The sequence below is a fragment of the Cervus canadensis genome, chromosome 1 (assembly GCF_019320065.1).
Source record: "Cervus canadensis isolate Bull #8, Minnesota chromosome 1, ASM1932006v1, whole genome shotgun sequence".
NCBI lineage: Eukaryota > Metazoa > Chordata > Mammalia > Artiodactyla > Cervidae > Cervus > Cervus canadensis.
In genome coordinates this window covers 59494934-59513053 of record NC_057386.1, presented here as the reverse complement: position 1 = coordinate 59513053, position 18120 = coordinate 59494934, and the positions used below count along the sequence as shown (strand labels likewise).

Genomic DNA, 18120 nt, shown 5'->3' with positions numbered 1-18120 from the left:
TCTTCTCCAACACCACAGTTCAAAAGTGTCAATTCTTCAGCACTCAGCTTTCTTCACAGTCCAACTCTCACATCCATACATGACCACTGGAAAGGCCACGGCTTTGACTAGATGGACCTTTGTTGACAAAGTAATGTCTCTGCTTTTTAATATGCTGTCTAGGTTGGTCATAACTTTCCTTCCAAGGGGTAAGCATCTTTTAATGTCATGGCTGCAATCACCATATGCAGTGATTTTGGAGCCCAGAAAATAAAGTCAGCCACTGTTTCTACTGTTTCCCCATCTATTTGTCATGAAGTGATGGGAACAGATGCCACGATCTTAGTTTTCTGAAAGTTGAGCTTTAAGCCAACTTTTCCATTCTCCTCTTTCACTTTCATCAAGAGGCATTTTAGTTCTTCTTCACTTTCTGCCATAAGGGTGGTGTCATCTGCATATCTGATGTTATTGATATCTCTCCCAGCAATCTTGATTCCAGCTTGTGCTTCCTCCAGCCCAGCGTTTCTCATGATGCACTCTGCATATAAGTTAAATAAGCAGGGTGACAATACACAGCCTTCTTCAGATGATACATTTTGTGAAAACAAGTTTATGGTGTATTAAGAATTTCAAACTAATGACAATCTATTAATATTCAATTTCATAACATCACTGTATTGGGTAAAACACATCTAATGTCATAATTTTCCATGAACACACACACACATGTGTGTGTTTGTGTCAGAGAGAAATAAGAGGTCAAACCATAGGTTTGAAGCACAGTTTAGGCTTCTTGGAAAGTAATATTCCACGGTGTTCTTGTGTTTTAGGTTTTGGAAAATTGATTTTGCTTTCCTAATTGAGGCAGTTCACAGGGTATTATGTGAATGGAAAAGAGGAATCTTTGCTTTTGAAAAAATGACAGAAAAGGAATAGTGACAGTGCCAGATAGAAAGAAGATACAGAAACACTCCTCAAACTCAGGAACTTATCAGATGGATCAATTTAGGGAAGGCCATATAAATTGTCAAGTATTTGGAAACCAATTATTGTAACTAATTATATTCAAGGAATTTTTGAAACATTTTGTATATCCAAAGACACAAACCACAGCCTTTCCTTTGAACACTGTTGGTTTAGGGACATTATTCATATAGTTAGAGAAGGAGCAGACCTGGGAGAGATCCTTCAGGCAAACCCATTAAATGGTCTTGGCATTGAGCAGGAGGGATGCCATTCAGAACTGTGTAGTAGCTCTGCTCTTCCACACAGAATCACGTGGATGGCAGATACCCAAATGCAGCATGTAGGCTCATCTTATCATGGATTTTGTGCAAGTGACACCTGTCTTTGCCTCAGTCACCTTATTAGTAAAGGTACATTACTTACCTAACTTATTTTAATAAAAATCAAATGTGTTAATAGCTGTATTCAGAACGTGCAAAGTACGTGTGATCAGCTATTATTTTTTTCAGGAAAGGAGGCTCAATATTCTTACCCTTCTCTAATATTTGGCAAAACTCTGGTGTGACTTCAGACACTAAACCCTCAAGGATGAAGATTTTGTATATAACAGACAAAGTTTAAAAGTCCTATTATATTTCATAATGACAATGTAGGTGCTGGTGAACAGAGCAATGTTTGAATGCAGCCTATGGTGGTCTACAGTTCATCATGACCTTTGGAGTGAATCATGTTTGATTATATTGATAATAACATGTACCCACTTGGGATAGTTTTACCCCTCTTTTACCTCATAAAACTCATTAATTATTTGAGTCCCAAGATGATGTTGCTTTCTTAATATTCTGCTGAGGGCCTACAGAAATCAATGATTGTTTTTAGAAGCTTAAGGAGCATGGGCCCCAGAGACAGACACAAATAAAAACATAGAGACTGTATCATTTACAGTCTCTGGGAGTGATAATGGGGTTTGGTGAGAAGGTGACAATTAAACTTTTGACTTACTTTCATATACAATGTTTCTAAATCTGCTATTGATTTTTCCTCATGTTTTCAAGAAATATAAAGTGAATCAGGAAACAATAATTAGCTTTAATTGCTTGTTCTGAGCCTCTGAAGAAGAATGCAAGGGATTCTCTCTAGGGCCTTGTGCCACAGGGAGTGGAGGAGACATAAGGGTCTCAGCCTTCCCGGTAAATCAACAAGTCCTCTAGAGGGCAGAGGGGGGCTGCCTTTCCACAGTCTCATGTAGAGTATTTAATAGATACCTTAGCTTCAGTTATTTCTTCATGAGACAAATCACTTTGGGGAACTTTGAGTCACGGAAAACATTACATATCAGGAACAGGAAGTGCATACTTCCATGAAAGATAGGTAGAAGGGCCTGACTTACTGAACTCCTTCATAGCAGTGTCCTGAACAAGTGTTTCCTGGGAGTGTGAGGACACAGGGGCCCTGACACTCTTTGGTGCATGGCTCTCCCCTTCTGCCAATTCGGAGTAGAATTGTGCAAGGGAGAATAGGCAGGTAGGTATTTAACCAAAATTGAATTTAAAGGAATTAAAAGGTAATTTCTGGAGAAATAGAATCAACAAGGTTGCCTCTAAGTAAGATTTTAAGGAGTTAAGGAAATAGATATTTAATTGCATATAAGTTAACTAGAAGAACATGTAAATCTACCAGAATTGAGTAAAAGATAGTCAGTGGTTTATTCACTCCCCTTCACCTCCAAAGAGGATGATAGACAATATCTGGAGGCATTTTTGGTTGTCACAATGCAGGGACAAGGGGTGAAGTTACTATCATCTAGTGGACAAAGGCCAGAGAAGCTGTAAAGGATAGCTCCTCATAAAAAGAACAATCCAGTTCAAAATATCAATAGTGCCATGACTGAAAAACTCAGAAAGATCACTGATAAAGAATTTTATAACAGTGAGAATTGACATGGAAAAATTCCCTTCTGATTTAAATATACTCGTGAAAATAGTATGGTGGCTTTTCATAATATAAAAATTAAATATATGCTCTGATAATCCAGTAATCCTGCTTCTGAATATTTAATTATTTAATTCAAATATTTATTTATTTCAAAAGAATTAAAATGATGATTTCAAAGAGATATTAACATTCCCGTGTTCATTGCATAGCTATTCACAATAACAGAGATTAGAAATAACCTAAATGTCTATGGACCAAAAAGTGGGCCAAGAAAAGGTGGCATGTACATAAAATGGCATAAAAAAAGAAAGAAATTATGCAGTAAATTACCACATGGATGACAGTATGCTTAGTGAAATACGTCAGTCACAGAAAGACAAATACTGTATGAATTCACTTATATGTTCATGGAGTCAAAAAGTGGAGTGATAGATGTCAGAGGCAGGAGGTGAAAACAGGAAGTTACAAATCAATGGACATAAAATATCAATTAAGCAAGTTAAATGAGTTCTAGAGATATACTGTACAAAAATCATATTAGTAGTCAACTATACTGTATTGTACACTAAAATATCTTAATTTGGTAGGTCTTATGTGAAATGTTCTTACCACAATAAAATAAAAATAAATATCAGCACAATATGATTACTAAAATCTAAATTGTACTTGGATTCCATCAGCTTTTTCCCTTTAATTCTCTCTTTATTTTCTTGGACCCAATCCAGGTACCACATTGTGTTGTCATCATGTCTCCCTAATGTCTGACCTGTGACAGATTTTGACTCTTTCCTTTTTTTCCAGCCTCAATGATTTTAAGGAGTATGGGTGAGGTATCCTGTAGAATGCTTTCAGGTATTGGTTTGCCTAATAATTTTCTCATAGTAAGATGAGATAATAGATTTTGTGAAAAGAATATCACAGAGGTGAAGTTTCTCATCACATCATATCAAGGGGTAAATGATGCCCACACTGCACCACTGGAGATGCTCACCTTTATCTTTTACTTCAGGTAATGTTGGTCATATTTACTAAACTTGACTGTGAGATTTGAAATGGAGTTGAGTTAATAAAAATTATTTCTACTGTGTTCATTTTCCTTATTTAAATTCTGTAGTCCTTGGTTTCTGCACTGAATATGTGCTATTTCAATAATTCAACAAACAGAAGTAATTAATGGAATGGATGTGGTAGTGCAATCAAATAGAACAGTTATTTTAAAGGGATCAGTTCATTGTCCAAACTTAATATTTAACTTTGTAAATATCACTGCTTTAACTCTCAGTGAATCATGATGATCTAAATGCTGGACCTTCATACTTCTCCCATATGTTAGAGTAAAAGTATGGAAGAACAAGATTATGCCTGGCATATTGTAGTCATTCAATTAATATTTAATAATTATTTAATTTATAATTGCATAATTTTTATAACTGTGAAAAAAGTATCAGTGTGAGGAAGGGTCTGAGAGAAGTGATTTTAACCTACAAATATTCATGTGAAATGCCCCTAACACTGCTCCAGGTTTTATAGAACACAAGAAAGAATTACATCAGAGAATTGTGATTAATTTTAATTATGTCAAGGCTTTAAGAGAATGAGGCAACAGTCTCTAGGGTTTATGCCCCATAGGTTGTGACTCTAGATATAAGGCTATATCTGTCACTCCCAACCAAGAGAGATCCTACTTTCACTCATCAGCAGGTATGTATAATACCTCAGCAGCTCATGGAAAGCTGCTGTGTAACTCAGGAGCTCAGCCTTATGCTCTGTGATGACCTAGGAGGAGGCATGGGAGCGAGGGGGGAGGCTCAAGAGGGCAGGGATATATCTGTATATATCCCTTCCAAGCAAAAGTAAATTAAAAAATAAGATTCTAAAAAAAATTAATATTATTTTCAGAGTAGGGTATCAGAAAAAAAAAGTGTGAGGGAAAATTTATCATTTAGACATAGAGAGTCCTTGAGTAATACTGAGTCATTGTGAAAGTCACCAATCTGAACAGTAAAGGAAGAGGAAATGACTCAGCCTCCAGAGCTTTGGCTGAGAACTGGCTCAGCTAAGCCTCTGAAACAACAGGGCTTCCCTGGTGGGGCAGTGGTAAAGAATCTGCTGCCAGTGCAAGAGATGCAAGAGACTCGGGTTTGATCCCTGGGTTAGGGACGTCCCCTGGAGTAGGAAATGGTAACCCACTTCAGTATTCTTGCCTGGAAAATATTCCATGGGCAAAGGAGTATGGCGAGCTACATACAGTCCATGGGTTCATAAAAGAGTCTGAAGCAATGGAGTGACTGAACACAAACAAGTGCCTGGAATGGAGGGTTAGAAGAGCTCTGAGAATCTGTGGAAGGTGTATTATCACCAGCAATTTAAAAATAACATTTGCATCACAAAATCCACTGTGTGAAATAAAACAGTTTAATATTAATTTTCAAGTGACCTAGACAAATCAGCTATAGTTAGAATGTCTAGCTTTGTGATAGATTGTCTTTTGAGGTTGTCTTTTTAAAATATATACTCAAATTTATGAGTATAGGAAGATATATATATCTTGAGTGCCTCAGTTTTGCCTATGATCTGACATCACTGCTGAGCCATGTAAAATCTATTTCTTGAGTTGTGGGACTAGAGACAACCTTATCAGAAATAATAGAGAAAATTCCTGGTATGGCAGGGTCTAAGAGGTGTAGGTCACCAATTCTGCATGCATGTGTGCTGAGTCTCTCAGTTGTGTCCTATTCTTTGCAACTCCATGTACTATATAGCCAACCTGACTCTGCCCACGTAATTTTTCAGTCAAGAATACTGGAGTCAGTTGCCATTTCCTCCACCAGAGGATCTTCCAACCCAGGGACTGAACCTGCATCTCTTGCGTCTCCTACATTGGCAGGTGGATTCTTTGCCACTATCCCCCTGAGAAGTCATTGGTCACCGATTAGAGAAATACAATTCTTTTCTATTAACATTTTCTCATGAAATATCACACTGCAGTACTACCTTAAATGTTTGATCTTTCTCTTTTACAGGTAATATAGGGACAGAATAAATGTCTTTATTTATGGACATTTCTATGTTAGAGTCTTTAGTAGTGTTAGTTAATTTTTTCCTAAGTTCCTTTCTCATCTCGTCTGATGCTGCCTTCTCGTATAGCTCTCTGATGTGTACACTTTGATTGGGCAATTTCCCATAGATTTAAGATCACTAGTTTGTCACAAGTTGGGACATGATTATGAATAAGTGAAGTATCTTAGTACTAAGACGTTGAACATAGATTCTCTTGTAGACAAATGGAAAATTTGTGGGAGTCTGGATCAAGATTCCAGTCACAGATGTGTAGATTGATCCTTATTTGCATGTTACAGGGAAAGTCAAGGATCTCTGTCTTCTGTTTTGTCATGTCTTTGATAAAGACCTAGACTGTATTATCCTTATTATTTGTTCAATGCTATTATTCCACAAGCAATGAGGTGGGATTGGTAATTAGGGCTCCCTGTATTGAGAAGAACACTCTGAAAAAAAATTAAACTAAGGTTTATTTTGACAATAGACTTACTGAGTCAGAAACAAAAGTAAATGTTAAAGTATCATGTGGAATTAACAATAAAGGCACAGGTAAAAACTGTTAGAGGGGTCATTCTTAGTGTCATGTTGTGAATATGTGATGCAAAATGTAATTTATTTAGAATTTTCTCACTTTTGCTACTAGTTTTAGGACTGAAATAATCAGGTATGGTACTAGGCTAGGTTAATCTTTTAAAATTTTATAATGTTCAAGAGGACCTAAAAGTGTTATAGAAGGATTTCACTGAAAATAACTTCCAAGAATTTTGATTTCATATTATCTCTAAATACTGAAATTATAATTCAGAGCTAAAAAGTTCAATAATGGTACTGTGCTATTTAAAGAAAATTTAAACAGTTATCTTTTGAAAATTCTAGACATTTAGCAATTGTGCATGAGAAACACAGAGAGAGGTTCTAAAAGAGACACTTTGCTTCATCTTCCAGGTTTGGAAAGGAGTCATTAACTGAGGGTCTTACATCCTCATTTTCTCTAATATGTTTGTTTCCAGGGCTGATTCAGATTCTGACAAACAGAAGTCATGATTCTATCAGAGAGAAATAAAAGTGGGGCCGTGTTCACTCTCCTGGGCTTCTCCGATTACCCAGAATTTCAAGTGACATTCTTCACCATCTGCAGTGTCACTGTGGTAGGGAATCTTGGGATGATTCTAATCATCAAAATTAACCCCAAACTGCACACTCCCATGTACTTTTTCCTCAGCCACCTCTCCTTTGTGGATTTCTGTTATTCCTCCATAATTGCTCCCAAGACCATGGTGAACCTCATTGTAAAAGACAAAACCATTTCATTTTTAGGTTGTATAATGCAATACTTTTCTTTTGTACCTTTGTGGTGACTGAGTCCTTTTTATTAGTTGTGATGGCCTATGACTGCTTCGTGGGCATCTGCAACGCTCTGCTCTACATGGTGGCCATGTCCCCAAGACTCTGTGTGATGTTAGTAGTTGGATCTTATGCTTGGGGAGGGGTGTAGCTTGCTCCTTGACATTCACATGTTCTGTTACCAAATTATCATTTCAAGGTTTCAGCATAATCAATCACTTATTCTGTGAGTTATCCTCCCTGCTTTCCCTCTCTTGCTGTGATACTTATCTCAACCAGCTGCTGCTTTTCATTTTTGCCACTTTTTTTTTAAATTTTTTTATTAGTTGGAGGCTAATTGCTTCACAACATTTCAGTGGGTTTTGTCATACATTGATATGAATCAGCCATAGATTTACACTTATTCCCCATCCCGATCCCCCCTCCCATCTCCCTCTCCACCCGATTCCTCTGGGTCTTCCCAGTGCACCAGGCTGGAGCACTTGTCTCGTGCATCCCACCTGGGCTGGTGATCTGTTTCACCATAGATAGTATACATGCTGTTCTTTTGAAACATCCCACCCTCACCTTCTCCCACAGAGTTCAAAAGTCTGTTCTGTATTTCTGTGTCTCTTTTTCTGTTTTGCATATAGGGTTATGGTTACCATCTTTCTAAATTCCATATATATGTGTTAGTATGCTGTAATGTTCTTTATCTTTCTGGCTTACTTCACTCTGTATAAGGGGCTCCAGTTTCATCCATCTCATTAGGACTGGTTCAAATGAATTCTTTTTGACGGCTGAGTAATTCCATGGTGTATATGTACCACAGCTTCCTTATCCATTCATCTGCTGATGGGCATCTAGGTTGCTTCCATGTCCTGGCTATTATAAAACAGTGCTGCCGATGAACATGGGATGCACGTGTCTCTTTCAGATCTGGTTTCCTCAGTGTGTATGCCCAGAGTGGTATTGCTGGGTCATATGGCAGTTCTATTTCAGTTTTTTAAGGAATCTCCACACTGTTTTCCATAGTGCTGTACCAGTTTGCATTCCCACCAAACAGTGTAAGAGGGTTCCCTTTTCTCCACAGCCTCCCAGCCTTTATTGCTTGTAGACTTTGGATAGCAGCCATCCTGACTGGTGTGTAATGGTACCTCATTGTGGTTTTGATTTGCATTTCTCTGATAATGAGTGATGTTGAGCACCTTTTCATGTGTTTGTTAGCCATCTGTATGTCTTCTTTGGAGAAATGTCTGTTTAGTTCTCTGGCCCATTTTTTGATTGGATCATTTATTTTTCTGGAATGAGCTGCAGGAGTTGCTTGTATATTTTTGAGATTAATCCTTTGTCTGTTTGCTTCGTTTGCTATTTATTTCTCCCATTGACGGCTGTCTTTCACCTTACTTATAGTTTCTTTTGTAGTGCAAAAGCTTTTAAGTTTCATTAGATCCCATTTGTTTAGTTTTTGCTTTTATTTCCAATATTCTGGGAGGTGGGTCATAGAGGATCTCTGCTGTGATTTCATGTCGGAGAGTGTTTTGCCTATGTTCTCCTCTAGGAGTTTTATAGTTTCTGGTCTTACATTTAGATCGTTAATCCATTTTGAGTTTATTTTTGTGTATGGTGTTAGAAAGTGTTCTAGTTTCATTCTTTTGCAAGTGGTTGACCAGTTTTCCCAGCACCACTTGTTAAAGAGGTTGTCTTTTTTCCATTGTATATCCTTGCCTCCTTTGTCAAAGATAAGGTGTCCATAGGTTCGTGGATTTATCTCTGGGCTTTCTATTCTGTTCCATTGGTCTATATTTCTGTCTTTGTGCCAGTACCACACTGTCTTGATGACTGTGGCTTTGTAGTAGAGTCTGAAGTCAGGCAGGTTGATTCCTCCAGTTCCATTCTTCTTTTTCAAGATTACTTTGGCTATTCGAGGTTTTTTGTATTTCCATACAAATTGTGAAATTCTTTGGTCTAGTTCTGTGAAAAATACCGTTGGTAGCTTGATAGGATTGCATTGAATCTATAGATTGCTTTGGGTAGAATAGCCATTTTGACAATATTGATTCTTCCAATCCATGAACACGGTATGTTTCTCCATCTGTTTGTGTCCTCTTTGATTTCTTTCATCAGTGTTTTATAGTTTTCTATGTATAGGTCTTTTGTTTCTTTAGGTAGATATACTCCTAAGTATTTTATTCTTTTGTTGCAATGGTGAATGGTATTGTTTCCTTAATTTCTCTTTCTGTTTTTTCATTGTTAGTATATAGGAATGCAAGGGATTTCTGTGTGTTAATTTTATATCCTGCAACTTTACTATATTCGTTGATTTAGTTCTAGTAATTTTCTGGTAGAGTCTTTAGGGTTTTCTATATAGAGGATCATGTCATCTGCAAACAGTGAGAGTTTCACTTCTTCTTTTCCTATCTGGATTCCTTTTACTTCTTTTTCTGCTCTGATTGCTGTGGCCAAACTTCCAACACTATGTTGAATAGTAGTGGTGAGAGTGGGCACCCTTGTCTTGTTCCTGATTTCAGGGGAAATGCCTTCAATTTTTCACCATTGAGGGTGATGCTTGCTGTGGGTTTGTCATATATAGCTTTTATTATGTTGAGGTATGTTCCTTCTATTCCTGCTTTTTGGAGAGTTTTAATCATAAATGAGTGTTGAATTTTGTCAAAGGCTTTCTCTGCATCTATTGAGATAATCATTATGGTTTTTATCTTTCAATTTGTTAATGTGGTGTATTACATTGATTGATTTGCGGATATTAAAGAATCCTTGCATTCCTGGGATAAAGCCCACTTGGTCATGGTGTATGATTTTTTAATATGTTGTTGGATTCTGTTTGCTAGAATTTTGTTAAGGATTTTTGCATCTATGTTCATCAGTGATATTGGCCTGTAGTTTTCTTTTTTTGTGGCATCTTTGTCTGGTTTTGGAATTAGGGTGATGGTGGCCTCATAAAATGAGTTTGGAAGTTTACCTTCTTCTGCAATTTTCTGGAAGAGTTTGAGTAAGATAGGTGTTAGCTCTTCTCTAAATTTTTGGTAGAATTCAGCTGTGAAGCCATCTGGTCCTGGGCTTTTGTTTGCTGGAAGATTTTTGATTACAGTTTCGATTTCCTTGCCTGTGATGGGTCTGTTAAGATCTTCTATTTCTTCCTGGTTCAGTTTTGGAAAGTTATACTTTTCTAAGAATTTGTCCATTTCATCCAAGTTGTCCATTTTATTGGCATAGAGCTGCTGGTAGTAGTCTCTTATGATCCTTTGTATTTCAGTGTTGTCTGTTGTGATCTCTCCATTTTCATTTCTAATTTTGTTAATTTGGTTCTTCTCTCTTTGATTCTTAATGAGTCTTGCTAATGGTTTGTCAATTTTGTTTATTTTTTCAAAAAACCAGCTTTTAGCTTTGTTGATTTTTGCTATGGTCTCTTTAGTTTCTATTGCATTTATTTCTGCCTTAATTTTTAAGATTTCTTTCCTTCTGCTAACCCTGGGGTTCTTCATTTCTTCCTTCTCTAATTGCTTTAGGTGTAGAGTTAGGTTATTTATTTGGCTTTTTTCTTGTTTCTTGATGTAAGCCTGTAATGCTATGAACCTTCCCCTTAGCACTGCTTTTACAGTGTCCCATAGGTTTTGGGTTGTTGTGTTTTTCCCTTACTTAGAAAAAAAAAAAGTAAAAATATATCTAGGAGTTTCTCTGGAGCTGCTGCGGTCAGTGTGGGTTCGGCTCAGTTTCAGATAGCTCCTCGTTCCAGCTTACATTTCTCGATATCTACAGGGCCCTTCCGGTGAAGTCGGTGTTTTCTACAGGGATTTTAATCTGTTGCACCAGTCCCTTCTGAAGCGGTTCCCTTTGTTTATTTGACTTCTGTTTGCCGGTCTCTTCAGAGCCTCATTTCCGCCCTGACACAGGCGGGCGGAGGTGGACTCTTATTCAGGTAGCTATTTCCGTTGCGCTGCGGGGCGGGGCTGACACTGCGGGGAGGGGCTGGCGCTGCGGGGCGGGGCTGACGCTGCGGGGCGGGGCTGACACTGCGGGGAGGGGCTGGCCCTGCGGGGGCGGGCTGGCGCTGCCGGGAGGGGCTGACGCTGCTTTCTCCGTCTGCGCTGCTCAGGCTCCCGGCTGTTCTATATGGAGCACGCCCGGGCTGCGCTAGGTTCCAGCCCTCGGGTGTTACACAAAAGCGCTGAAGGAAAAGCTGCGCCTGCTCTCTGTGCCTTCCCCGTCAGAGCGGTCCAGGCAGTGAGGGGCTTGATGGGCGCACTATCCCCAGGTGTGGCACACTCACTCCCTTCCGCGGACCCAGTCTCAGTTTCCGCTGATGCCAGTCGGGTGCGCGCGCCTTCCGCCCTCTGCGTCCCCAGCCCCAGTCCCCGCCCGCGCCGGTCGGGGTGCCTGCGCCCTGTGTCTCGCCGCGACCTTCCCCTCCCCCCTGCCTCCTGCCTCCGGCGGGGCTGGGCGGGTCCGCAGCCTGCGACCTCTTCTTGGGACTTTCTCCGTCCCTTTGTTCTGCGAACGGCCGGCAGTGTGTTCCGGCCGGTTAATTTTCTCTCTTTTTGGTCTCCCACAGTTCAAGTTGGCACCTCACAGAAGCTCCCTCCGATTGTCCTCAGGGCACTCAGGCCCGGACCCTAGCCCAAGCAAGGCCGCCTAAGACTCCCTTCCCGGGACGGATCTCCGTCCTTAGCTCTTTTGTCTCACTTTTTATCTTTTATATTTTGTCCTACCTCCTTTCGAAGACAATGGGCTGCTTTTCTGGGCGCCTGATGACCTCAGCTAGCGATCAGAAGTTGTTTTGTGAGGTTTGCTCTGCATTCAGTTATTCTTTTGATGAATTTGTAGGAGAGAAAGTGGTCTCCCCGTCCTACTCCTCCGCCATCTTGGCTCCTCCCTCCTAAATCATCTCATTTTTGCCACTTTTAATGTGGTCAGCACACTCTTCATCATTCTCCTGTCTTATTTGTCTATTGTTGTCACCATCCTCAAGATGTGTTCACCCTGTGGTCACCGCAAAGCCTTCTCCACCTGAGCCTCCCACCTGAGCGCCATCAGCATCTTCCAGGCATCATCCTCTTCCTCTCCTGTGTGCCCAGCTCCACAACCTCCAGGCACACAGTCAGAGTGGTGTCTGCGTTTTACACGGTGGTCATCCCCATGTTGAATCCCCGATCTACAGTCTGAGAAATAAGGATGTCAAGGACACAGTCTCCAAGGTTGTGGGGCTCTAAATTGATTTCTTATTGAGCATTATAATAATTATAGTTTGTTCTTGATATGTAAACAAAGTGTAGCTACAAAGGTTGGGCTTTAAAGATAAGTTTAAATTAATGAAGGGTTAATGCTATAAAATTTATGGTTGCCAGGAGAGGAAAGAAGTTTGGGGGAAAGGGTTAGTTTGGGAGTTTGGGATGAATGTGTAAACTCTGTTGTATTTAAATGGATAGCCAACAAGGATCTGCTGTATAGCACATGGAACTCTGCTCAATGTTATGTGGCAGCCTGGATGGGATGATAGTTTGTGGGAGAATGAATATATGTATACATATGGCTGAGTCCCTTTGCCGTTCACCTGAAACTATCAGACCACTGTTTGTTAATAGGGTATACCCCAATTAAAAAAAAAAAAGTTAAAAAAAGAGAATTATTTAAAATAGAAAGAACATGCATTTTGGCTCAAAGAGACTAAATTTAATTCTCTCTTACTTACCAGGAAAAAAAAAAATAGCAATCTTACCATTTTCTAAGTTTTCATCTAAAAAATTCAGACAAGATAAATTTATTAAATAGATTAAAATACAACATAGATATGTGGCATGGCTTGTGTAATCTTAATTGAATTTCATCTTCCTTTTTTACACCTAGAATAATAACCAGGCTTTCAATTAGCACATGAATTTCTCTTACAAAGATACAAATAGAAGTTAAAAAAAGATGTGGTATTCATCCTTCAAAGGCTGAAAATCTGGTGTTCAGAGTAGGGTAGTTAAGAAAATGATAACTGTGCAAGCTGGAAAATAGTATCACAATGGGTTTGAGAGGAAAACAAAGTCCAAGTCCTTCATAAAATAGGTATTGTGTTGACCTGGCTTGGATAACTTAAGAGACAGAATTTTAGGAAATGTATTTCAATTTAGGAGTTTTATCCAGGAGACTAAAGCATAGCAAACAAGGACATCAGAAGGTAGTAATATATTAATGATAAAACACTGTTTTTAATTGAGTGAATAGTGCATAAGTTATGCATATGTTTTTATCTGTTTTGGAGTATTTGTGTTGTATTGTGTATACAGGTTACTTGGCACAATGTTGATAAGACACGGATTATATTCTGAATGTGTTTTCAAAAGAGCTTCAGTATGGCAGCATGAGCAACTATGGTAGACTCCACCAGAGGCTTAAAACTGCAGAATGAGCTCTCAGAACATCTTTCATGCAAAAACGAAGCATGACAAGTGCCTGCCCAATTGACATTTCATTCTATTATTCTACCTATGAAGTCATCAAAAGCATTATCAATTATTTTTTTTTCTTTTACCAAACTTAATGTCTGTATCCTTCTCAAATAATCTTGCATCTTAAAAAAAAAAAAGGGCTTCCAATTGCCCAAAGAGTTGAAAACTAATTGCCTGTGTAGTCATATTCAAAATAAAATGCAAACTAGGTATCATTAGTTTGCTGTGGTTGTTGTAGTTTAGTGGCTAAGTCATGTCCAACCCTTTACAACCCCATGAACTGTAGCCCACCAGGATCCTCTGTCCTTTGGATTACCAAGACAAGGATACTGGAGTGGGTAGGCATTACCTTTTCTAGGACATCTTCCAGACCCAAGAGTCAAAGTTATGTCTCCTGCATTGGCAGGCAGATTCTTCACTACCCAGCCACCTGGGAAGCCTGTACATTAGTATTAGTAAGGTCTGTTTAATAATGTAAATTAGAAATAAGATATCTCTTTAGCAGCAATAAGTCATGCTCGCTTGAATGATTTACATACCCTTCTCCTTCTCTACTCAATGCGTGTGTTACTCAGTCATGTCTAATTCTTTTCGACCACATGGACTGTCACTGCTCTGTCCTTGGGATTTTCCAGGTGAGAATAATGGAGTGGGCTTCATTTCCTTCTCCATCTCTACTAAATATGCATAAATAAATTCCTAAATCCCCACTTTTTTAGATGAAAATACTGAGAATATTTGGGACTATTAAAAGTAAATGGGATTAGAAATTCTGTCAGAAATTGTGCTGGAATAGTAATGACACACAGACCTTTCATTCAATTTTTCAAAACAACAAAAAAATAAGTGCTAATTAGATATCATCATCAATCTACTATATATGATTTTGAAACATCACTGTATTGGCTAAAATATGTGTCTATTGCAAATCTCTTATTTTCTGAGAAAAGAAAGATATATGAGCTAAAAGGAAATAAGAAGTCATACCACTGATTTGAAATGTCTTAATAAAAATAAATTTCAGGCTTCATAGAATACACTGTTTCACAGTGTTCTTATATTTTAGGTCTTGGAAGTTTTCTATTACTTTTCTAATCATGGTAATTCCCAAGGTAACCTGTGAATGGATAACAGGAACTTTTGCTTTTGGAAAATGAAACATAAGGAATAGTGAATGTACTGAGTGAAATGGAGAGGCAGAAACATTCCACAATCTCAGGAAATTATCAGGTGAATCAATTTTAGGGAAATACATGAAGGTTGTTGAGAATATGGAAACCAGTTTACTTCTAACTATTTATAGTCATGAAATTCATAAATGATTGGTATATCCGGGGGCACAAACCACATAGTATCAATCATAAACTCTTGCTTTAGGAAAATATTATACAGGCAGAGAAGGAGCAGACCTGGGAGATGTCCCTCAGGTAGATCCATTAAATGGTCTCTACACATCCACATGTTGAAGCTGGATTTAGAAAAGGCAGAGGAACCATAGATCAGACTTTCAACATCTGCTGGATCACAGAAAAAGTAATAATTCCAGAAAAGCATCTATTTCTGCTTCATTGACTACACTAAAACCTTTGATTGTGTGGATCAAAACAAACTGTGGAAAATCATTGAAGAGATGGGAATACTAGACCATCTTACATGCTCTCCTGAAAAATCTGTATGCAGGTCAAGAAACAAGAGTTAAAACCAGACATGGAGTGATGCACTGGTTCCAAATAGGGAAAGGAGTGCGTCAAGGCTGTATATTGTCACCCTGCGAATTTAACTTATACCCAGAGTACATCATTCAAAATGCCAAGCTGGATGAAATATAAGCTGGAATCAAGATTGCTGGGAGAAATATCAATAATCTCACATATGCAGATGACACCATGGCATGGCAGAAAGTGAAGAGGAACTAAAGAGGCTTTTGATGAAGGTGAAAGAAGAGAGTGAAAAATTTGGCTTAAACTCAACATTCAGAAAACTAAGATCATGGCATCCAGTCCCATCACTTCATGCATATAGATGGAAAAATGATGGAAAAAGTGGTGGACTTTATTTTCTTGGGCTCTGGAGTGCTAATGCTAATCACTGCTAATGGTGACTGCAACCATCAAATTTTTTAAAAAATTGTATATTTTTGAGATTAATTCATTGTCCTTTGCTTCATTTGCTATTATTTTCTCCCATTCTGAAGGTTGTCTTTTCACGTTGCTTATAGTTTCCTTTGTTGTGAAGAAGCTTTTAATCTTAATTAGGTCCCATTTGTTTATTTTTGCTTTTTTTTTTCCTTATTTTTTTCCATTTATTTTTGTAAGTTGGAGGCTAATTACTTTACAATATTGTAGTGGTTTTTTGCCATACATTGACATGAATCAGTCATGGATTTACATGTGTTCCCCATCCAATATTCTGGGAGGTGACTCATAGGGGATCCTGCTATGGTTTATGTTGGAGAGTGTTTTGCCTATGTTCTCTTCTAGGAGTTTAATAGTTTCTGGTCTTACATTTAGATCTTTAATCTATTTTAAGTTTATTTTTGTGTATGGTATTAGAAAGTGTTCTAATTTCATTCTTTTACAAGTGGTTGACCAGTTTTCCTAGCACCACCTGTTAAAGAGATTGTCTTTTCTCCATTGTATATTCTTGCCTCCTTTGTCAAAGACAAGGTGTCCATAGGTACATGGATTTATCCCTGGGCTTTGTATTTTATTCCATTTATCTATAAAATATACAATAAACACCTAAAGCTAAATTCCAGAAAAATAAAAGACCTAATCAAAAAGTGGGCCAAAGAACTAAACAGACATTTCTCCAAAGAAGACATACAGATGGCTAACAAACACATGAAAAAATCCTCAACATTACTCATTATCAGAGATGTGTAATTTAAAGCCACAATGAACTACCACTTCACACCAGTCAGAATGGCTGCCATCCAAAAGTCTACAAGCAATAAATGCTGGAGAGGGTGTGGAGAAAAGGAAACCCTCTTACACTGTTTGTGGGAATGCAAACTAGTACAGCCACTATGGAGAACAGTGTGGAGATTCCTTAAAAAAACTGGAAATAGAACTGTTATATGACCCAGCAATACCACTGCTGGGCATACACACTGAGGAAACCAGAATTGAAAGAGACACGTGTACCACAATGTTCATCATGACACTGTTTATAATAGCCAGGACATGGAAGCAGCCTAGATGTCCATCAACAGATGAATGATTAGTAAAGCTGTGGTACATATACACAATGGAATATTGCTCAGCCATTAAAAAGAATACATTTGAATCTGTTCTAATGAGGCGGATGAAACTGGAGCCTATTATACAGAGTGAAGTAAGCCAGAAAGAAAAACATCAATACAATATACTAACACATATTTATGGAATTTAGAAAATGGTAATGATACCCTGTATGCGAGACAGCAAAAGAGACACAGATGTATTGAATAGTCTTTTGGACTCTGTGGGAGAAGGTGAGGGTGGGATAATATGGGAGAATGACATTGAAACATGTAAATTATCATATGTGAAATGAATCGCCAGTCCAGGTTCGATGAAAGAGACAGGGTGGTCAGGGCTGGTGCACTGGGATGACCCAGAGAGATGGGATGGGGAGGGAGGCGGGAGGGGGGTTCAGGATGGGGAACACATGTACACCCATGGAGGATTCAAGTCAATGTATCACAAAACCAATACAATATTGTAAAGTAAAATAATAAATTAATTAATTTTTAAAAATATAAAATAAAAAAATAAAACAAAAAAACAAACAACAACAGGAACAACAAAACGCATGATTCTTGGAAGAAAAGTGGTGACCAAACTAGACAGCATATTACAAAGCAGAGACATTACTTTGCTGGCAAAGGTCTGTCTACTGAAAGCAATGGGTTTCCAGTAGCCCTGTATGGATGTGAGAGTTGGACTTTAGAGAAGACTGAGTGCTAAAGAATTGATGCTTTTCAACTGCAGTGTTGGAGAAGACTCTAGAGAGTCCCTTGGACTGGAAGGGGATCAAACCAGTCAATCCTAAAGGAAATATTCCTTTATATCTAGTCCTGAATATTCATTGGAAGGACTGATGCTGAAGATCCAATACATTGGGCACCTGATGTGAAGAACTGACTCATTGGACAAGACCCTGATGCAGGCAGGGATTGGGGGCAGGAGGAGAAGGGGACGACAGGGGATGAGATGGCTGGATGGCATCACCAACTCTATGGACATGAGTTTGAGCAAGCTCTGGGAGTTGGTGATGGACAGGGAGGCCTGGTGTGCTTCTGGCTTTGCAAAGAGTCAGGGTCACAAAGAACCGGACATGAATGAGTGAACTGAACTGTACACACTTAGGAGAGTTTCCTCCCCCCTCTCTTTATATCTTATGAAAGTCATTATCTGTTTGT

The 18120-nt window shown here is 38.6% G+C and overlaps 1 pseudogene; it reads left to right on the top strand.

Annotated features, from left to right (window-relative positions):
- The first annotated feature begins 6980 nt into the window (after positions 1–6980).
- LOC122452218 lies at positions 6981–12507 on the top strand (annotated as a pseudogene).
- The last annotated feature ends 5613 nt before the right edge of the window (positions 12508–18120 follow it).